This window comes from Hylobates moloch, unplaced genomic scaffold (genome assembly GCF_009828535.3).
Source record: "Hylobates moloch isolate HMO894 unplaced genomic scaffold, HMol_V3 SCAFFOLD_17, whole genome shotgun sequence".
NCBI classification, from domain to species: Eukaryota; Metazoa; Chordata; class Mammalia; order Primates; family Hylobatidae; genus Hylobates; species Hylobates moloch.
In genome coordinates, this window is record NW_026652292.1 from 18,979,511 (window position 1) to 18,997,961 (window position 18,451).

Consider the following 18,451-nt stretch of genomic DNA (forward strand, 5'->3'; position numbering starts at 1 on the left):
GTCTCCAGCTCCATCCATGTCCCTGCAAAGGACATGAACAACACACTGGGGCCTAACTGAGGGTGGAAGGTGTAACGAGGGAGAGGATCAGGAAAAATAACTAATGGATACTAGGCTTGATGCCTGAGTGATGTAACAATCTGCACAACAAACCTTCATGACACGAGTTTACCTAGGTAACAAACCTGCACATCCTGCAAATGTACCCCTGAACTTAAAAGCTAAAAAACAGGCCTGGGTGCAGTGGCTCACGCCTGTAATCCCAGCACTTTGGGAGGCCAAGGCGGGCATACCACAAGGTCAGGAGATGGGGGCCATCCTGGCTAACACGGTGAAACTCCATCTCTACTAACAATACAAAAAATTAGCCGGGCATGGTTGTGGGCACCTGTAGTCCCAGCTACTCGGGAGGCTGAGGCAGGAGAATGGCGTGAACCTGGGAGATAGAGCTTGCAGTGAGCCGAGATCACACCACTGCACTCCAGCCTGGGCGACAGAGCGAGACTCCATCTCAAAAAAAAAAAAGCTGAAAAATAGAAATAATGACAAGGAAGAAAACATGTACATATTCAATCATAATAATAATAATAATAGCCAACAGGATTACTATATGAAAAAAGATAGGTGATAACTCTTCAGCTAACATTAACCAGGCTGTGTGTGCATGACTTGACTTGTTATTTCTTATATATGTACAAACTCATTTAATACTCATAACCCTACATGTAAATACTTTTGATGACCTATTTTACAGATGGGAAAACTGAGACCCAGAGAAGTTAAACAACTCCCCCAAGGTTAGGAATCTGATAGTTGCTAGAATCTGGAGAATGCAGATGTGTTTCAAATTATATTTGTTATTATAATTCTTATTTGTTAAATAAGAAACACATGGGGGTCCAAGATGGCGGACTAGAAGCCACTAGTTTGCGTAGTGCTCACGGAGAGAAATAAAAGGGGTATGTAAATAATACACTTTCAACTAAAGCATATAAATGCATGGACTGGGATTAATCAAGAAAACAACTCGAGCCACAGATAAAGCAGAGGAACAAGGCAAAATGACTGCCCACCCTGGAGTGACATGGAGCCAGGGGAGGCTCCCCTGCCCAGGGAAACAGAGAGTGAATGAGAGACTGCGGGGACCTATGCTTCTTCTACTGATCTTTGCAACCCGGGGGTCAGGAGATCCCCCACTTGACTTACTCCACCAGGACCTTCATTCTGACATGCACAGCTACCTGGAGTCTTAGGAGAGACACCTCTATGGTACATTTGGAGTCACCACACATCCTAGCAGTAGCAGCTGTCGCTCTGGCAGAGGGGGCGGTTAAAGTCCTATACATGCCCACAGGAAAGAGGCTGAATCCAGGGGGCTGAGCGGTGATGATCTGCAGGTCTGGCTTCCAGGTCAGCTCACAGGATAATACCCACTGTCCTGGGACTTTAGCCAGACTCCGGTAGCAGCCCTGAGCTCCCTGAGACAGAGCTCCCAGAGGGAAAGATGGGCTGCTATCTTTGCTGTTTCACAGCCTTGGCTGTTGTAGTCTTCAATGCAGCTTCCCTACGAAAAAGGAGTCAGCCTGCTTTTTTACGCGAGTCTCTGATCCCATTCCTCCTCACTGGGCAGGACCAGGGTCTCCAGTCACCCTTTGCTAGTGTTTTCAGCAGCTCCATCCCTCTGTGGGTTGGAGCTCCCAGAGGGAGGGGCAGGTCATCATCTTTGCTGTTTTGCAGCCTTAGCTGTTGTTTGCCTTCAGCATTTAGGGAGTACGAGGTGACTAGGGACTGGAGCAGACCCCCAGCACAGCACTGCTGCCCTTTGAAAATGCAGCCAGACTGCAAAAAAAAAAAAAAAAAAAAAAGAAATGTGGGTATGGGTCCCTGATCTTATTTCTCCTCTCTGGGCAGGACCACTCGCCTGGGTCTCAAACCACCCCCTGCTGAGGCTATCAAGCCAGTAGCTGCTCTGCACTTATCTAGGACAGAGTTCCCAGTGGGAGGGACAAGCTGCCATCCTTGCTGTCTCGCAGCCCTTGCCATCTTCAAGCTTGGGATGGGACAAGGGCCTGTTCCGGACCCTCAGCACAGAACAGCCACCTCACAGAAAAGTTGATGGACTGACCTCCCACAGGTCCCGGTCCTCACTTCACCTCACTGAACAGGGTCACCTGACCTGGGACTGGAGCACAAATACCCTGCCCCTGTCTGATTACTTCAGTGAGTGACAGCTCAGAATTTCTGAGGAGAAAATTCCAAAATCAAGCCACAAACCCTCTGGCAGTACAGCCCTAACAGCCCTTGAGCTGTGGAAAGAACAAAGGGCCTAGTCTCTAAGCTGGCTCTGCCAGCACAAAGCAGGCACCATATGGAGAGGAGTCCCTTCCCTCTACCCTGGGAACCCCCACCCTCACTCTTAAGACGGGACCCGTGGTGAAAAAACCACAGAACAGCCACCCGCTGAACATGCCCAGCAGAAGTGGCTTTCTGGGGTAAGGCTCCTAGGGCCAACTGACTATCCTTCTGCCACTGCCATAGCAGTGGTCCCACCTGCTGCCCTCAGCCTGGGGAAGAAACAAAAAGCCTGAAGGCTGCACTCAAGCTTCCAGCATGCCACAGACACCATATGAAAAGGAGCTCAGTCTCTCTTCCCTGTGAGCCCTGGAACCCCTGCCACCCAACAAGCAGAGCCTCTAGTTCACACCAGCAGTGCAACTCCCCCAGCCCCCCGACTCAACACCCCCAGTAACAGCAGCTCCATGCTTCTTGGAGGTGGAGTCACTCGAGGGCCACTGAAAACCCCTCTGCCACTGCCTCTGCAACGGTACTGCCCCTAGTATTCTCTTGAAAGAGCAAAGATCAGATATATCTAGAAAACCCCATTGTCTCAGCCCAAGATCTCCTTAAGCTGATAAGCAACTTCAGCAAAGTCTCAAGTTACAAAATCAATGTACAAAAATCACAAGCATTCTTGTACACCAATAACAGACAAACAGAGAGCCAAATCATGAGTGAACTCCCATTTACAATTGCTTCAAAGAGAATAAAATACCTAGGAATCCAACTTACAAGGGACATGAAGGACCTCTTCAAGGAGAACTACAAACCGCTGCTCAATGAAATAAAAGAGGATACAAACAAATGGAAGAACATTCCGTGCTCATGGGTTGGAAGAATCAATATTGTGAAAATGGCCATACTGCCCAAGGTAATTTATAGATTCAGTGCCATCCCCATCAAGCTACCAATGACTTTCTTCACAGAATTGGAAAAAACTACTTTAAAGTTCATATGGAACCAAAAAAGAGCCCACATCACCAAGTCAATCCTAAGCCAAAAGAACAAAGCTGGAGGCATCACGCTACCTGACTTCAAACTATACTACAAGGCTATAGTAACCAAAACAGCATGGTACTGGTACCACAACAGAGACATAGATCAATGGAACAGAACAGAGCCCTCAGAAATAATGCCGCATATCTACAACTATCTGATCTTTGACAAACCTGACAAAAACAAGCAATGGGATAAGGATTCCCTATTTTATAAATGGTGCTGGGAAAACTGGCTAGCCATATGTAGAAAGCTGAAACTGGATCCCTTCTTTACACCTTATACAAAAATTGATTCAAGATGGATTAAAGACTTACAGGTTAGACCTAAAACCATAAAAACCCTAGAAGAAAACCTAGGCAATACCATTCAGGACATAGGCATGGGCAAGGACTTCATGTCTAAAACACCAAAAGCAATGGCAACAAAAGCCAAAATTGACAAATGGGATCTAATTAAACTAAAGAGCTCCTGCACAGCAAAAGAAACTACCATCAGAGTGAACAGGCAACCTACAAAATGGGAGAAAATTTTCGCAACCTACTCATCTGACAAAGGGCTAATATCCAGAATCTACAATGAACTCAAACAAATTTACAAGAAAAAAACAAAAAGTGGGCGAAGGACATGAACAGACACTTCTCAAAAGAAGACATTTAGGCAGCCAAAAAACACAGGAAAAAATGCTCATCATCACTGGCCATCAGAGAAATGCAAATCAAAACCACAATGAGATACCATCTCACACCAGTTAGAATGGCCATCATTAAAAAGTCAGGAAACAACAGGTGCTTGAGAGGATGTGGAGAAATAAGAACATTTTTACACTGTTGGTGGGACTGTAAATTAGTTCAAGCATTGTGGAAGTCAGTGTGGTGATTCCTTAGGGATCTAGAACTAGAAATACCGTTTGACCCAGCCATCCCATTACTGGGTGTATACCAAAGGACTATAAATCATGCTGCTATAAAGACACATGCACACGTATGTTTATTGCGGCACTATTCACAATAGCAAAGACTTGGAACCAACCCAAATGTCCAACAACGATAGACTGGATTAAGAAAATGTGGCACATATACACCATGGAATACTATGCAGCCATAAAAAATGATGAGTTCATGTCCTTGGTAGGGACATGGATGAAACTGGAAACCATCATTCTCAATAAACTATCACAAGGACAAAAAACCAAACACCACATGTTCTCACTCGTAGGTGGGAGTTGAACAATGAGAACACATGGACACAGGAAGGGGAACATCACACCCTGGGTACTGTTGTCGGGTGGGGGGAGGGGAGAGGGACAGCATTAGGAGATATACCTGATGCCTAATGACGAGTTAATGGGTGCAGCACACCAACATGGCACATGGATACATATGTAATTAACCTGCACATTGTGCACATGTAACCTAAAACTTAAAGTATAATAATAATAATAATAAAAAGAAAGAGCGAATTTCCTAAATGCTGTATCTTAGCCCCAGCAAGCTGCAGTCAACACAGAGAGGAAGCCAGTTTGTTTCCCATGGGCTGCACCCCTGCTCCCCCTTGCTCATCAATAGGCGGGGCCTCCATGGCTTGGACAGACAACAGAGAATCCCATCCCAGGCTGATTGCACTGAGTGAGTGATGCTCTGAAACTATCTGGAGTAGAGCCCCAAGAGACAAGTGCAAGACCCTTGGCCACAACTACTGCTAAGGTCTTTTCCTCTGCTGCCTCTAAGTTGAGAAGGGAACATAAACACTGAAATCACCCAGACCTGTGATGAGCAACCTGGGAGTGCCAAGCTGTTGTCTACAGCCAGTAAGCAAGTAGGAGGGAGTCCACACTTTCAGAGCATTGAGAGGGGAGCATGGCTGCAATTGTGAAGAAATATAGGGGAGCCACATGACAGAACAAGAGCCTATTACTAAGCATTACACCTCAGTGTCACCTACTGGATCATATCCTAAAACTTCAATACCAAAAATACTTTGCTAACATACCCCTGAGATACAAAAGACAAAAAAGTCAACTATGAATAAAGACCCTGTGCAAAGCTTTGGCTCTGTGAAAACACCCAGAAAAGATACTGCAGCTAAAGGAACACTCACACACACAGATGAGAAAGAACAAAATCAAGAACTCCAGCAACTCAAATTGCCAGAGTATCTTCATAACCTCCAAATGATTGCATTAGTTCTCCAGCAAGGTTTCTTAACAGGGCTGAGATGGCTGAAGTGACAGAAATAGCCTTAAAAATATGGATAAAAACAAAAATCATTGAGATTCAGGAGAATGGCAAAACCCAATCCAAGTAAACTAAGAATAACAATAAAATGATATAGGAACTGATGGATAAAATAGCCAATATAAAAAAAGAAACTAACTGACCTAATACAGCTGTAAAACACACTAGCAGAATTTTATAATGGAATCACAAGTATTAAAAGCAGAATAGACCAAGCTGAGGAAAGAATCTCAAAGCTTGAAGACAAGCTCTCTGACATAAGACAGAGCAAAATAAAGAAAGAAGAATAAAAATAAACAAACAAAAGCTCCAGGAAATATGGGATTATGTAAAGAGGTCAAATCTATGAATCATTGGTGTTCTGGAAAGGGATGGGAAAAAAATAAACAAATTGGAAAACGTGTTTTTGGATGTTGTCCATGAAAACTTCCCCAACCTCAACAGAAAGCTAAGCATTAAAATTCAGGAAATACAGAGAACCCTGGCAAGATACTACACAAGAAGATCATCCCCAAGACACATAGTCATCAGATTTCCCAAGATCGAAATGAAAGAAAAAATGTTAAAGGCAGCTAGGGAGAAAGGGCAGGTCACCTACAAAGGGAATCATATCAGTCTAACAATGGAACTGCCAGAAGAGATTGGGGATCTATATTCAACATTCTTAAAGAAAAAGACGGTGATTGCAATCCTAATTTCAGACAAAACAGACTTTAAACCAACAAACACCAAAAAAGAAAAAGAAGGACATTAAACAATGGTAAAGGTCTCAATTCATTGAAACCCAATTATCCTAAATATATATGCATCCAACACAGAAGCACCTGTATTCATAAAACCAGTTCTTACAGATATTCAAAGAGACTTAGACTCCCACACAATAATATTTGAAGACTACAACACCCCACTGAGAGTATTAGAGAGATTATTAAGGCATAAAATTAACAAAGATATTCAGGATCTGGACTTAACACTAGACCAAATGGACCTAATAGACATCTACAGAACTCTTCACCCAAAACCAACAATATATAGTCTTCTCATTGTTACCCGGCACATACTCTAAAATCAACCACACACTTAGACATAAAATAGTCCTCAGCAAATGCAAAAACAACAAAATCATACCAGCCATGCCCTTGGAACACAGTACAATATAAATAAAATTCAAGACTAAGAAAATCATTCAAATAATACAATTACATGGAAATTGAACAATCTGCTTCTGAATAACTTTTAGGTAAATAATAAAATTAAGACAGTGTCAAGAAGTTCTTTGAAACTAGTGCAGACAGAGATAATACACCAGAATATCTGGGACACAGCTAAGGGAGTGTAAAGAGGAAAATTTATAGTACCAAATGACCACATCAAGAATTTAGAAGGACCTCAAATTAACAACCTAACATCAAAACTAAGAAGTAGAAAAAGAAGAGCAAACCAAACCCAACACTAGCAGAAGACAAGAAATAACCAAAATCAGAGTTGAACTGAAGAAGACTGAGACATGGAAAAACATTCAAAAGATCAACAAATCCAGGAATTCAGTTTTTGAAAAAATTAGTAAGAACCCTAGCTAGACTAATGAAAAAAGAGAGAGAATATCCAAATAAACACAATTAGAATCAACAAAGGGGATCGTATCACTTACCTCACAGAAATACAAATAACCATCAGCAAATACCATGAACATTTCTATGCACACAAACTAGAATATCTAGTAGAAATTGATAAATTCCTGGATACCTACATCCTTCCAACTGAATCGTGGAGAAACTGAATCCCTGAACACACCAATAACAAGCTCCAAAAATTAATCAATAAATAGCCTATCCACCAAAAAAGTATAGGACTAGATGGATTCAGAGTTAAATTCTACCAGAGGTACAAAGAAAAGCTGGTATAATGCCTACTGAAACTATCCAAAAAATTGAGAATAAAGTTCTGTTTCCCAACTCGTTCTATGAGGCCAGCATCATCTTGAAATCAAAACCTGACAGAGACACAACAACAACTTCAGGCCAATATCCTTGATGAACATAGATGCAAAAGTCATCAACAAGATGCTAGTAAACTGAATTCAGCAGCATATCAAAAATCTAATCCACTATGATCAAGTAAGCTTTATCCTAGAGATGCAATGTTGTTTCAACACATGTAAATCAATAAATATGATTCATCACACAAACAAAATTAAAGGCTAAAACCACGTGATTCTCTCAATAAATGCAGAAAATGCTTTTGATAAAATTAAAAATCCTTTCATGTTAAAAATTTTCCATAAACTAGATATTGAATGAGCATACTTCAAAATAATAAGGGGAATGTATGACAGACCCACAGCCAATATCGTACTGAATGGGCAAAAGCTAGAAGCAGTCCTCTTGAAAACCCACACAAATACAAGGATACCCTCTCTCACCACTCCTACTCAACATAGCATTGGAAGTCCTGACCAGAGCAATTGAGAAAGAGAAAGGAAGAAAGAGCATCTAAATAGGAAGAGAGGAGGTCAAGTTATCTCTTTTAGCACATAGCACATAGCTCGAAAAACCCATAATCTTGGCCCAAAAGCTCCTAGATCTGATAAACAACTTCAGCAAAGTTTCAGGATACAAAATTGATGTACAATCAGTAGTATTCCTATACACCGGCAACAGCCAAGTTGAGAACCAAATCAGGAATGAAATCCCATTCACAATTGCCACAAAAAGAAGAAAATGCTAAAGGAACCAGGGAAGTGAAAGATCTCTACAATGATAATTAGAAAACATTGCTCAAAGAAACGAAAGATGACACAAACAAATGAAAAAAAAATTTGTGCTCATTAGTAACAAGAACACATAGTGTTAAAATGGCCATAGTGACCAAAGCAATTTACAGATTCAATGCTATTTCTATCAAAATATCAGTGACATTCTTTACAGAAGTAGAAAAAAGTATTTTAAAATTCACATGGACCCAAAAAAGAGCTTGAATAGCCAAGGCAATCCTAAGCAAGAAGAACAAAGCTGGAGGTATCATGCTACCCAACTTCAAATTATGCTGCAGGGATACAATAACCAAAACAGCATGGTACTGGTACAAAAACAGACACATAGATCAGTAGAACAGAATGGAGAGTCCAGACATAATGCCACACACCTACAACCATCTGATCTTTGAGAAAACACACAAAAATAAGCAATGGTGAAAGAACTCCCTATTCAATAAATGGTGCTGAGATAACTTGCATATGCAGAAGATTGAAACTAGACACCTTCCTTACACAAAAAGGAAACATTTTTGCAAACCATGCATCTGACAAAGGTATAATATCCAGCATCTATAAGGAATTTAAACAAATTTACAAGAAGAAGGCAAACAACCTCATTAAAAAGTAGCCAAAGGGCATAAACAGAAACTTTTCAAAAGATGTATACATGCGGCCAACAAGCATATGAAAAAAAGTTCAGTATCACTAATTATTAGAGAAATGCAAATCAAAACCATAGTGAGACATCATCTCACACCATCTAAAATGGCTACCAAAAAAGTGAAAAAAAAAAAAAAAGAACTGATGTTGGTGAGGTTGTGTAGAAAAGGGAATGATTATATACACTGTTGATGGGAGTGTAAATTAGTTCAGCCATTGTGGAAAGAAGTATGGTGATTCCTCAAAGAGGTAAAAACAGAACTACCATTCAACCAAGCTATCCAGGGTGTATACCCAAAAGAATATAATCATTCTACCATAAATCAAATACTGGATGTATACCCAAAGGAATATAAGTCATTCTACCACAAATTCACATGCATGCATGTGTTCATTGTAGCACTATTCAGTATAGAAGACATGAAAACCACCTAAATTCCCATCGATGGATAAAGAAAATGTACAGATACAACATGGAATGCTATGCAGCCATAAAAAAAAATGAGACCAGGTTCTTGGCAGGATCATGGATGGAGCTGGAAGCTATTATCCTAAGCAAGCTAATGCAGGAACAGAAAACCAAACATGCATATGCTCACTTATAAATTGGAGCTAAATGATGAAAACACGTGGACATAAAGAGGGGAACAAGAGACAAAGGGGTTTACTTGAGGGTGGATGGTGGGAGGAGAGAGGATAAGAAAAAATAGCTACTGGGGTCAGGCATCAGTGACTCACGCCCTTAATCCCAGCACTTTGGGTGTCCAAGGTGGGCAGATAGCTCAAGCTCAGAAGTTGAAGACCAGCCTAGAAAACATGGTGAAACACCATCTCTACAAAAAATATAGTAATTACCTGGGTGTGGTGGTGCATGCCTGTAGTCTCAGCTACTTAGGAGGCTGAGGTGGGAGGATCACTCGAACCCAGGAAGTGGAGGTTGCAGTGACCAAGATTGTGCCACTGCTCTCCAGCCTGGATGACAGAGTGAGACCCTGTCTCAAAAAAATAAATTAAAAAATAAAATAAAATAATAAAAAATAAAATAAAATAAAACAAAACAAAATAAAAAAAAAGAAAATAACTATTGGGTACTAAGTTTAGTACCAGGGTGACAAAATAATCTGTACACCAAATCCCTGTGACATGAATTTACCTATATAGCAAACCTACACATGTACCTCCGAATGTAAAATAAGTTTAAAAAAAGAAATGCATAAAGTTCACTAATCAATTAAAGTGTGAAATATTATTAAAGTATTTGATTTGTCATACATCACAATATTTAAGTTGAGTTATCTTTATCCTATGATAAAAATTACCTTTTCTACACACTGTCAAACAATGTTGTAACAGCTAAATGTTACTTTGTATTGATTGCCAAATCACCTAAAGAAGAAATGTTTCTATAAGGCAAAAGCATTCAATCCAACACGTTTTCTGTGACTGAAATCTATTACAATAATATTCAGTAATTATCTGAAAAATGAGAATATTAATATATCATTACTGCAATAAATATATTAGCTAAAAATTTAAGTATTAATAATGTGTTCTGTAAAGGAGTTATTTTGTATAACAAAAGAGCTTAGAATTTAAAGCTGCTTGAATCTGTTTCTACATAAAGAATTCTGATTACTTCAGCATCTGTGAATGTTTATATCCTTATCTATGAAGTGGATATATTAAGACATACAATATAGGATTGTTGAGAGAATTTAAAGGGCATGAGGAAAACAATGTCAGCAGCTCATGATGCACATCACATGGTCAATAAATGCTACCCTCAATAGAGCCTGAGTCTACAGCCTAAAGGAGACAACTCTATTCATAAAGCAAGAAGCCCAGATTTTCAGATATTCTCAACTTCTCTCTCACTACTCAGATTAAAATTAATTTAGTTTCTATTACACTTCAGGTCAGCATTTTCCTTCATATCACAAATATCTTTTAAGATATATAAATTGTTCAAAGAAAAACTTGGTTGAAATTAAATATATCAGGAACTTTATTTGGAATTAGAAATGTTTTCTTCATTGGATTGTCTTTTATTATTAAAACACTAAAGAAATAATATTAAAAAATAAGTTCCCACATCTCATCAACCTAACAACCTAATGAAATATCACAAATACTTACATCAAATAGAACTGGCTCATTCCTAAGCTTGGAGCACTAGTTAATGACAGACAGCAGAGCTTAGTGTATGAGATTCCAGTTTCTGGAACATTGGATTGTGTATCTTGAAACCCAGCTTCACCACTTATGGAACGATCCTTGCTGCGTTGCTTGAATTTGCTGCTTCTCAGTACTGGGCATAATCAAAATAACTACCTAAATATATATATATATATATATAATTTTTTTTTTTTTTTTTTGAGACGGAGTCTCGCTCTGTCACCCAGGCTGGAGTGCAGCCTAAATATTTCGAGGATTAGATTAGATAATTTACTCAAATCACACAACCAAGTTGCTGTAACAAAATAAAATCACAATAAATTCATTAATTTGTCATGTGCCATTCCCTAGGCTATCTTATTTATGTTTAATTTCCCTTAAGTCACTTGAACTGTGTGTGAACAGTGTTTTTTGACCAAAGAAGAGATTAGTCCATATACAGATGAAAGGAATCCAGTTTTCTTTTGCACATCTTCCTTTAGAAGAGAGAGAAGCCATTTAATTAATAAGTATTATTCTGCATATACCGCCTGTAAAATACTAGCATCACTATAATGAGAGGATCTAAAGGAAATTTTCTTAAGATCACTGTCTTCAAGTTTCAAAGATAATACATATATATAAAATAAATAGCCTATGAGTATTTGGTAAAAACAATAACAAGACATGATATAAGCTAATAAAAACAATTGTCTAATATTCAACATTGTAAATAAATGTTTTATTTTAATGTAAATTCATTAAGGTTTGGAAATAAACAAGGTTTTATGGACAATTTGGCTCTCAAATAGTCTACAAACAATTTATCTTTAGTTATTCATATAAAATGAATCATCTTTGATATGAATTGTCTACATTTATCAAAAGTTTGTTTACCATTAATAATTGAAGAGATGGGAAAGAAATTATATGTGAAATGTAATGTAGTGACAATTTCATGAATAAACCTTACTCTGGGGCAACTCTTAGATAACATTGAACCCATTCAATCACATGGTCCAGTGGATTAAATGATTTTAACCTTTCTACAGTTTTCTTTCCTTTTCCTAGTATAGATTTATTAAGTACTATACTCAGAATCTTAAATAATTGCACAAAGCCTATCTTGTTTTAAGAAATTAAGCCACAATGACTCATTCTGAATTTATCACATTTGAGAAATATAACCAGTTGCTCACACACTGGGAGCACAGTGTTTCTGGTGTGGTCCTATTCTAAAATCCTGTTTGTGAAACCCCTTATAGATATACTGCTTGGCAATTTGCTGGATTACACCTCAAAGATACATTTATTAAAAACCTGCTAAGTGCCAGATAAAGCCTAAATAGACCCATTTCTTTTTTTTGTCATACTTAAAAGTCATTTTGCCTCCCTGTATCCTCACTTGTTTTTTTTTTTTCCTGTTTTTCTTTCCATGCCACCCACTTTAGTGAGTTATAGATGAATAATTATTCAAGCAAAAAGGTTTATACCCCTGGAGGGTGAAGAATATTGTTCTTAACATATTAATTATCAAAGTGTGGTTTCCAATGCAGAAAAAGGCTTTTAACCATTAACACAGAAAAGAAGCTTTTAGAATGTTTTTTTTTTTCATTAAACAGAATAAAATTTAAATTGCATTTCTTGAATAAATGAAACGAGTAAAACTGAGCAGATTTTAAAAGCTGTCCTGGTGGAGAAGTTCTGTGACCAACTAGAAATGTATTGCAGGTTATGAATTTTTTTTATTTGTAATGAATGTTGCATGGAATAATATTCTATAATTAGTTCTTAGAAATAATTCTTATTTTAAAAGTGTTAAATATTTTCCATAATGCATTTGTTATTACATATGTACATGTACAAAAAATATATATTTGTACATTTTCATGTATTTTATTTCAGATACTGCAATATTTAGTCATTATTTATTTATGAATTTGACATAATCTATGGACAACATTTGTTAGAAACTTTTCTAAATATGTAACACAATGGAAGTGATGCAGAAAAAAGTCTATATTCATTCATATGTAAGTTATGGAGCTGCCAATAACACCTAATATGTAGGAGGATAAGTGTAATTCTGTGTAGAAAAGATTTATTCAGGATCTCTAGCATATATTGTAAACCAGACATTTTTCTTGGCCTGGATTTACAAATAAAAATATAGTTTTGATCTTTCATCTCTCTGGTGGCATTTATATAATTAAAGCTTCCTGAGGGCAGAGGTGCTTGTCTGTTTTATTCAGTGATAGGTCTTCCAAGCCTAGGACAATCCTTAGCACATAGTATAACTTAATAAATATTTTCTGAATGAATTAATGAATAAAATATGAGAAGACACATTGGTGATCTTTCACATTCAAAGTAATGTAAAACACTCTGTTTATTGTCACAAAATTCTGAAAGAGAGAGGAATGATCACCATTACACTCAAATATTGTGTTATCCTCTCTAGTACATTACACAATTCTGAAATTCATAGTTTTCTTTTGTGCAGGTATAGGAAAAGGTCTGATTTTAATTATGAGTGGGCTTAAAGGAGTTAAAAATGAAGTATGGAGATAAAGAGCTTGCAGTTTTGCAAATTTTATAAGTATAAAACATAAATATTGTTTTCTAAAGTGTGTCAGAATTCAAAATAAAATGTTTTTGAAAAATGTAAAAGCTTTAATATCTTTGATTAATATGTTTGATCTACTGACTCTAAGTCCAGATTGAGACAAAACATACATATTCCTTTTATTTTTTAAGTACAGTTGATTTCTTACTCTTTGCTGATATTTATAAATGGAAATTAACACAAATGAAGCATAAAATGGAAAGCAACTAACATGAACTGGAAATAAATGAACAATTAGTTTATATAAATTATCTGTCCTCAATTGTCATTGGATCAACCATAGGATAAACACATAATATGACTATATATCAACTCTATTATTTCGTTATTTGTGAGTGGGTGCTGAAGTATATGGGGGGTATGTAGAGAAAGTATTATAGGCAAAAAAGTCAACATGTCTCTCTTAGACTCAATAGCTGTAGTTGCTATTTTCTTCCACCTATTGCCCCAAGATTACTTCTTCCCTGACAAAATTTTGGCCAGAGAATATTATATAAAAACACTAGCCTTCTTATTGGTCAGATCTGTGTTATCCTGGTCCTGTACTCAGCCTTCGCTGATGCCCTGACCCTGAATTGCATTATTTCCCTTTCAGTTCAGGCTTGAACTCCTTTATATTCCTGGGCTATTCTTACAGATTATAGACAGTCCCCAATTTGCTGTGGTTTGACATAAAATTTTTGACTTTACTATGGTGTGAAAGCAATATGCAATCAGTAGAAACCGTACTTCTACTGAATGTAGGAATATGTACATATAAATGTACATATATATGAATTATATATCATTCTAAAAGTTTAATGATAGCTAGTAGCCTAACAGAAAGATTATATATATGTATATACATATGTATACAATCATATATATGTATTTACATATGTATACAATCATATGTATATATACACATATATATTCTATATGTGTGCCCAGGCAATAATTTTTTTTTCACTTTCAGTATAGCTTTCAATAAATTATGTTAAACACTTTTATTATGCTTTGTGTTCAATGATTCTGCCTAACTGTAGGATAATATAAGTGTTCTGAGCATGTTTAAGTTATGTTAGGCTGAGTCATTATGTTCCATAGTTTGGTGTATATAATGAAGTTTTTACTTATGATATTTTCAATTTACAGTGGGTTTACCAGTCAAACCTCACTATATGTTGAGAAGCATCTATAGATCCAAACACTCCAGTAAATCAAACGTGTCTCTGAATTTCAGACTATGTGACAAGAGTATTGAAATTCCAGCAAGTTTGTGTCTCTCCCTTCCCTTAGCTTACTGATTGCTATTTCTTATATTCCCAGCAACTGGCTATTGGGTTTGGAGTGAATTCTCAGAAACATCACAACTGACATTAACTCCATAAAGAATTCATAATTTCTACTTACATGTTTTACCCACATCAGTAACAGAATCTCAGGAAAACCAAAGTGGAGTTTACAATGTTCATTTTGATAGTGTGCATTAGACTTCTTGACTTCAAGCTACAAAAACCAGCACAGAACCTGGAAAAATTTTACTTCCTGGCCTTTTTGTTTCTCTACCCTGATGCTTGTTGTTGAGTTTTACCCATGCTTTGACCATCAGCAAATTCAAGATAAGAAAAGGAATAAAGTTTATCAAAACACAAGAAGCCACAATACTTTAACAGAGAATGCGTATTTCAGCGTAGTAAGAAATAAGATATAATAGAACAGAGAGAAAATATTAAACACAATTTTAAGTAGCCAAAACATATCCTATGAGTTGATAATTTATTTATTATTTTTTATATTATTATTTGTTAATTATTTTTTTTTTTTTGAGATGGAGTCTTGCTCTGTTACCCAGACTGGAGTGCAGTGGTGCAATCTCGGCTTACTGCAACCTCGGCATCCCAGGTTCAGGCGATTCTCCTGCCTCAGCCTCCTGAGTAGCTGGGATTACAGGCATGTGCCACCATGGCTGGCTAATTTGTTTGTATTTTTAGCAGAGACGGGGTTTCTCTTTGTTAGCCAGGATGGTCTCCATCTCCTGACCTCATGATCTGCCCGCCTCGGCCTCCCAAAGTGCTGGGATTACAGGCGTCAGCCACCCCGCTTGGTCATGAGTTGATAATTTTAAAATGTGATTAGCAGATTGGCTGAAAGAGGAAGTGGCTGAAGGCAATAAAAAAAGAGGAAAATATATTCATTCCAGATATTAAGCAATAAGAGTATAAGTTAGAATGGTTCCTATTTCACTAGGAATATGTACATCTAAATTGTACATATATATGAATTATATATCATTCTAAAAGTTTAATGATAGCTAGTAGCCTGAGATTTTATATATGTATGTATATGCATATGTATACAGTCATATGCATATATACACATGTATATTCTGTGTGTTTGTGTGTGTGTGCGTGTGTGTATGTATATATAATTAGAAAATATTGTGCCACTGCTTCTGGGAGAAATACAGGGTTAATTTTCCTGTGAGCTGCTGGTGACATTTTCATTTACTGATCAACAAATAACTTTGTTTTATGTGTTTTTCTTTTAAAATAGACCTTATTTCTTGTCCGTTTTTCACAGCTAATCAATTATATGCAGTGTTCCTGTATAATGGTAAATCACCAGCCTTTTTTTCGAACATTTCCCTGACCCTGGGTCACATGACCTACAGCTTCTTTGACTTTCAGCCTTACAACAATGCTGTCCACTGAGCTTACTTATTGGTCATTACCTTCTGAACCTACAAATTTAACCTCTTTCTATCTTTTCGATAGCCTCATCACTCACTACAGATGTTACTTTAAGACATTCTGGAGCAGCGTCATGTGCAGGTCAGTGAGTTTCCTGTTGCTTTTTTTGGGTGTATCATGGTGTCGATTCATCAACGTTGAATTCATGGCCAACAGCACCGTAACTAGTGCCTGAATGGAGCTAATCTAACATGCATTTTCTCCATAAGACACATCACAGTCTTGTGCTTCTTATCCTGGGCAGCACTTCACCCTTATGCTTGGGAGTAATTTTAAACGGCAAAATCACTAACAAAAAGCACAAAAATGGAAAAACATGACATTAAAGAGACTGTGAAAAGGACACTTGTTTATCCTATGAGAGCTGAGACAAGAAAGAGCACTGTTACCTTGTGTGAACTCAGTTGGGAAAGTGTACTTTGAGCACTCACATTTTTGGCCACTCTGCGCATGTCCTCAGATGACTTTTAGTCATTAACAGTGTGATATTAATCTTGGGGTTAGAAATAAACTTTAGTGAGTAGCAAAGTGGCAAATATGGAATCCACAAATAATGAAGCTTGGCCGTATATAAAATAAATATGGGCTGAGACATTTAACTTGGTAACATTGCCGAGTTCCTATTATGCCTGAACACCTGCTTAGGGGTTAAGTTTCTACAATTTTTAGAGAAACGTTTTCATTGTCAATATCAAGGCATCATCAGAATTGTCTTCAGTTATTTGTTATTTTGTATTTTGTCATTCTTGCTGTTGATTTTTGAATGTCAGTTAAATTAATTGTACCTTTGGAGGCCCTATTTGTTGTGAATGATTTGGCAAACCACTTTATTACAGTGATGTGTTAGTATATAAAGAATGTTTTTACAGTAATTTGCCAGTTATTGGGCTTTAAGACATTTATGTATTATGATTTAAAAATGAATAATCCCATTTTTGTATGTAGTAACAATTTATTATGTGCTTTTTGGAAGTATGCTATTTTAAGAACTAGCAAGTTACTTATCAATGCAATTATATAAAATTCATGGGATGTAGAACATTATTTCAAAGTATACAATTAAATTCACATAGTCAACTGTTTCTATATTACAAGCAATTTGCTTATTGCATGTTACTTTGTTTCTTTCTAATTTTTGACACTCCCTAGTTTGCTTCAGCATAATTTGAGAAAAAAGGAATAAATGCACAGTACAGCATGTAAATTGTCTTATAGCTAATGGGATTACCACTAGATTCTTGATATGACTTTAGCCAATAAATTATCGTTACCTTAAATTTTAAACTAGTCAGTATTCTCAAAACATTGATCTATCTTTATTGTCGACATGAACATATGTGCTCAATAACACATTAAAAAATCAGAGAAAGCCATTTAATATACAAATATACAAATGTAGAAAAATAGAAAAAATGGAGAAGCGTATGTGAGAAAGAATAAGAAAACTTGAAAGAATGATTGCCTTTCATTCTATATTGAGCATATGCTTACAGAATAAACACTGTGGACTATGCACCATTCTAAATACTTTAGAAATATTATCCGCTTAATATTCATAGTGGCCATATACAGTGGCCAATATTATGGTCCTTTTACAGATCAGTATATTGAGTACTGAAATTGTAGCTAACTGTGCTAACATCACAAACTAGTACGTGGTAGAGTCAGGTTTCATACTCTGGGCAGTGTACCTGCAGGATCTGTTATTAAACTTTATGTTAGGCTTCCAGTTACCATTGGCTTTTCAGGTTTTTATTTATTCTTCATCATTCTCCTATGCGCTTTTGACCTAGGTTTCTCCAGTTTCCAAAAAATATCTATCCAGTTTCTAAGAACTTTTTTAAAGAAAAACAAAACACACACTTTCACTTACCTACAAAGGAGATGCACTACATCTTTCTTGCCAGGAAAAGAAAGGAAAAGTCCAGACCTCACTGGCCATGCATTAGAAGGT

At 37.0% G+C, this 18,451-nt stretch overlaps 1 long non-coding RNA gene across 1 annotated transcript in view; it reads left to right on the forward strand.

The window, feature by feature from the left end:
- Positions 1-18,451, forward strand: part of LOC131381705 (uncharacterized) — a 275,443-nt gene that overhangs the window by 27,370 nt on the left and 229,622 nt on the right. Inside the window, exon 2 of the long non-coding RNA XR_009210592.1 lies at positions 16,522-16,578. This is a non-coding gene — a long non-coding RNA (uncharacterized LOC131381705). The remainder of the gene's footprint in view (positions 1-16,521; positions 16,579-18,451) is intronic.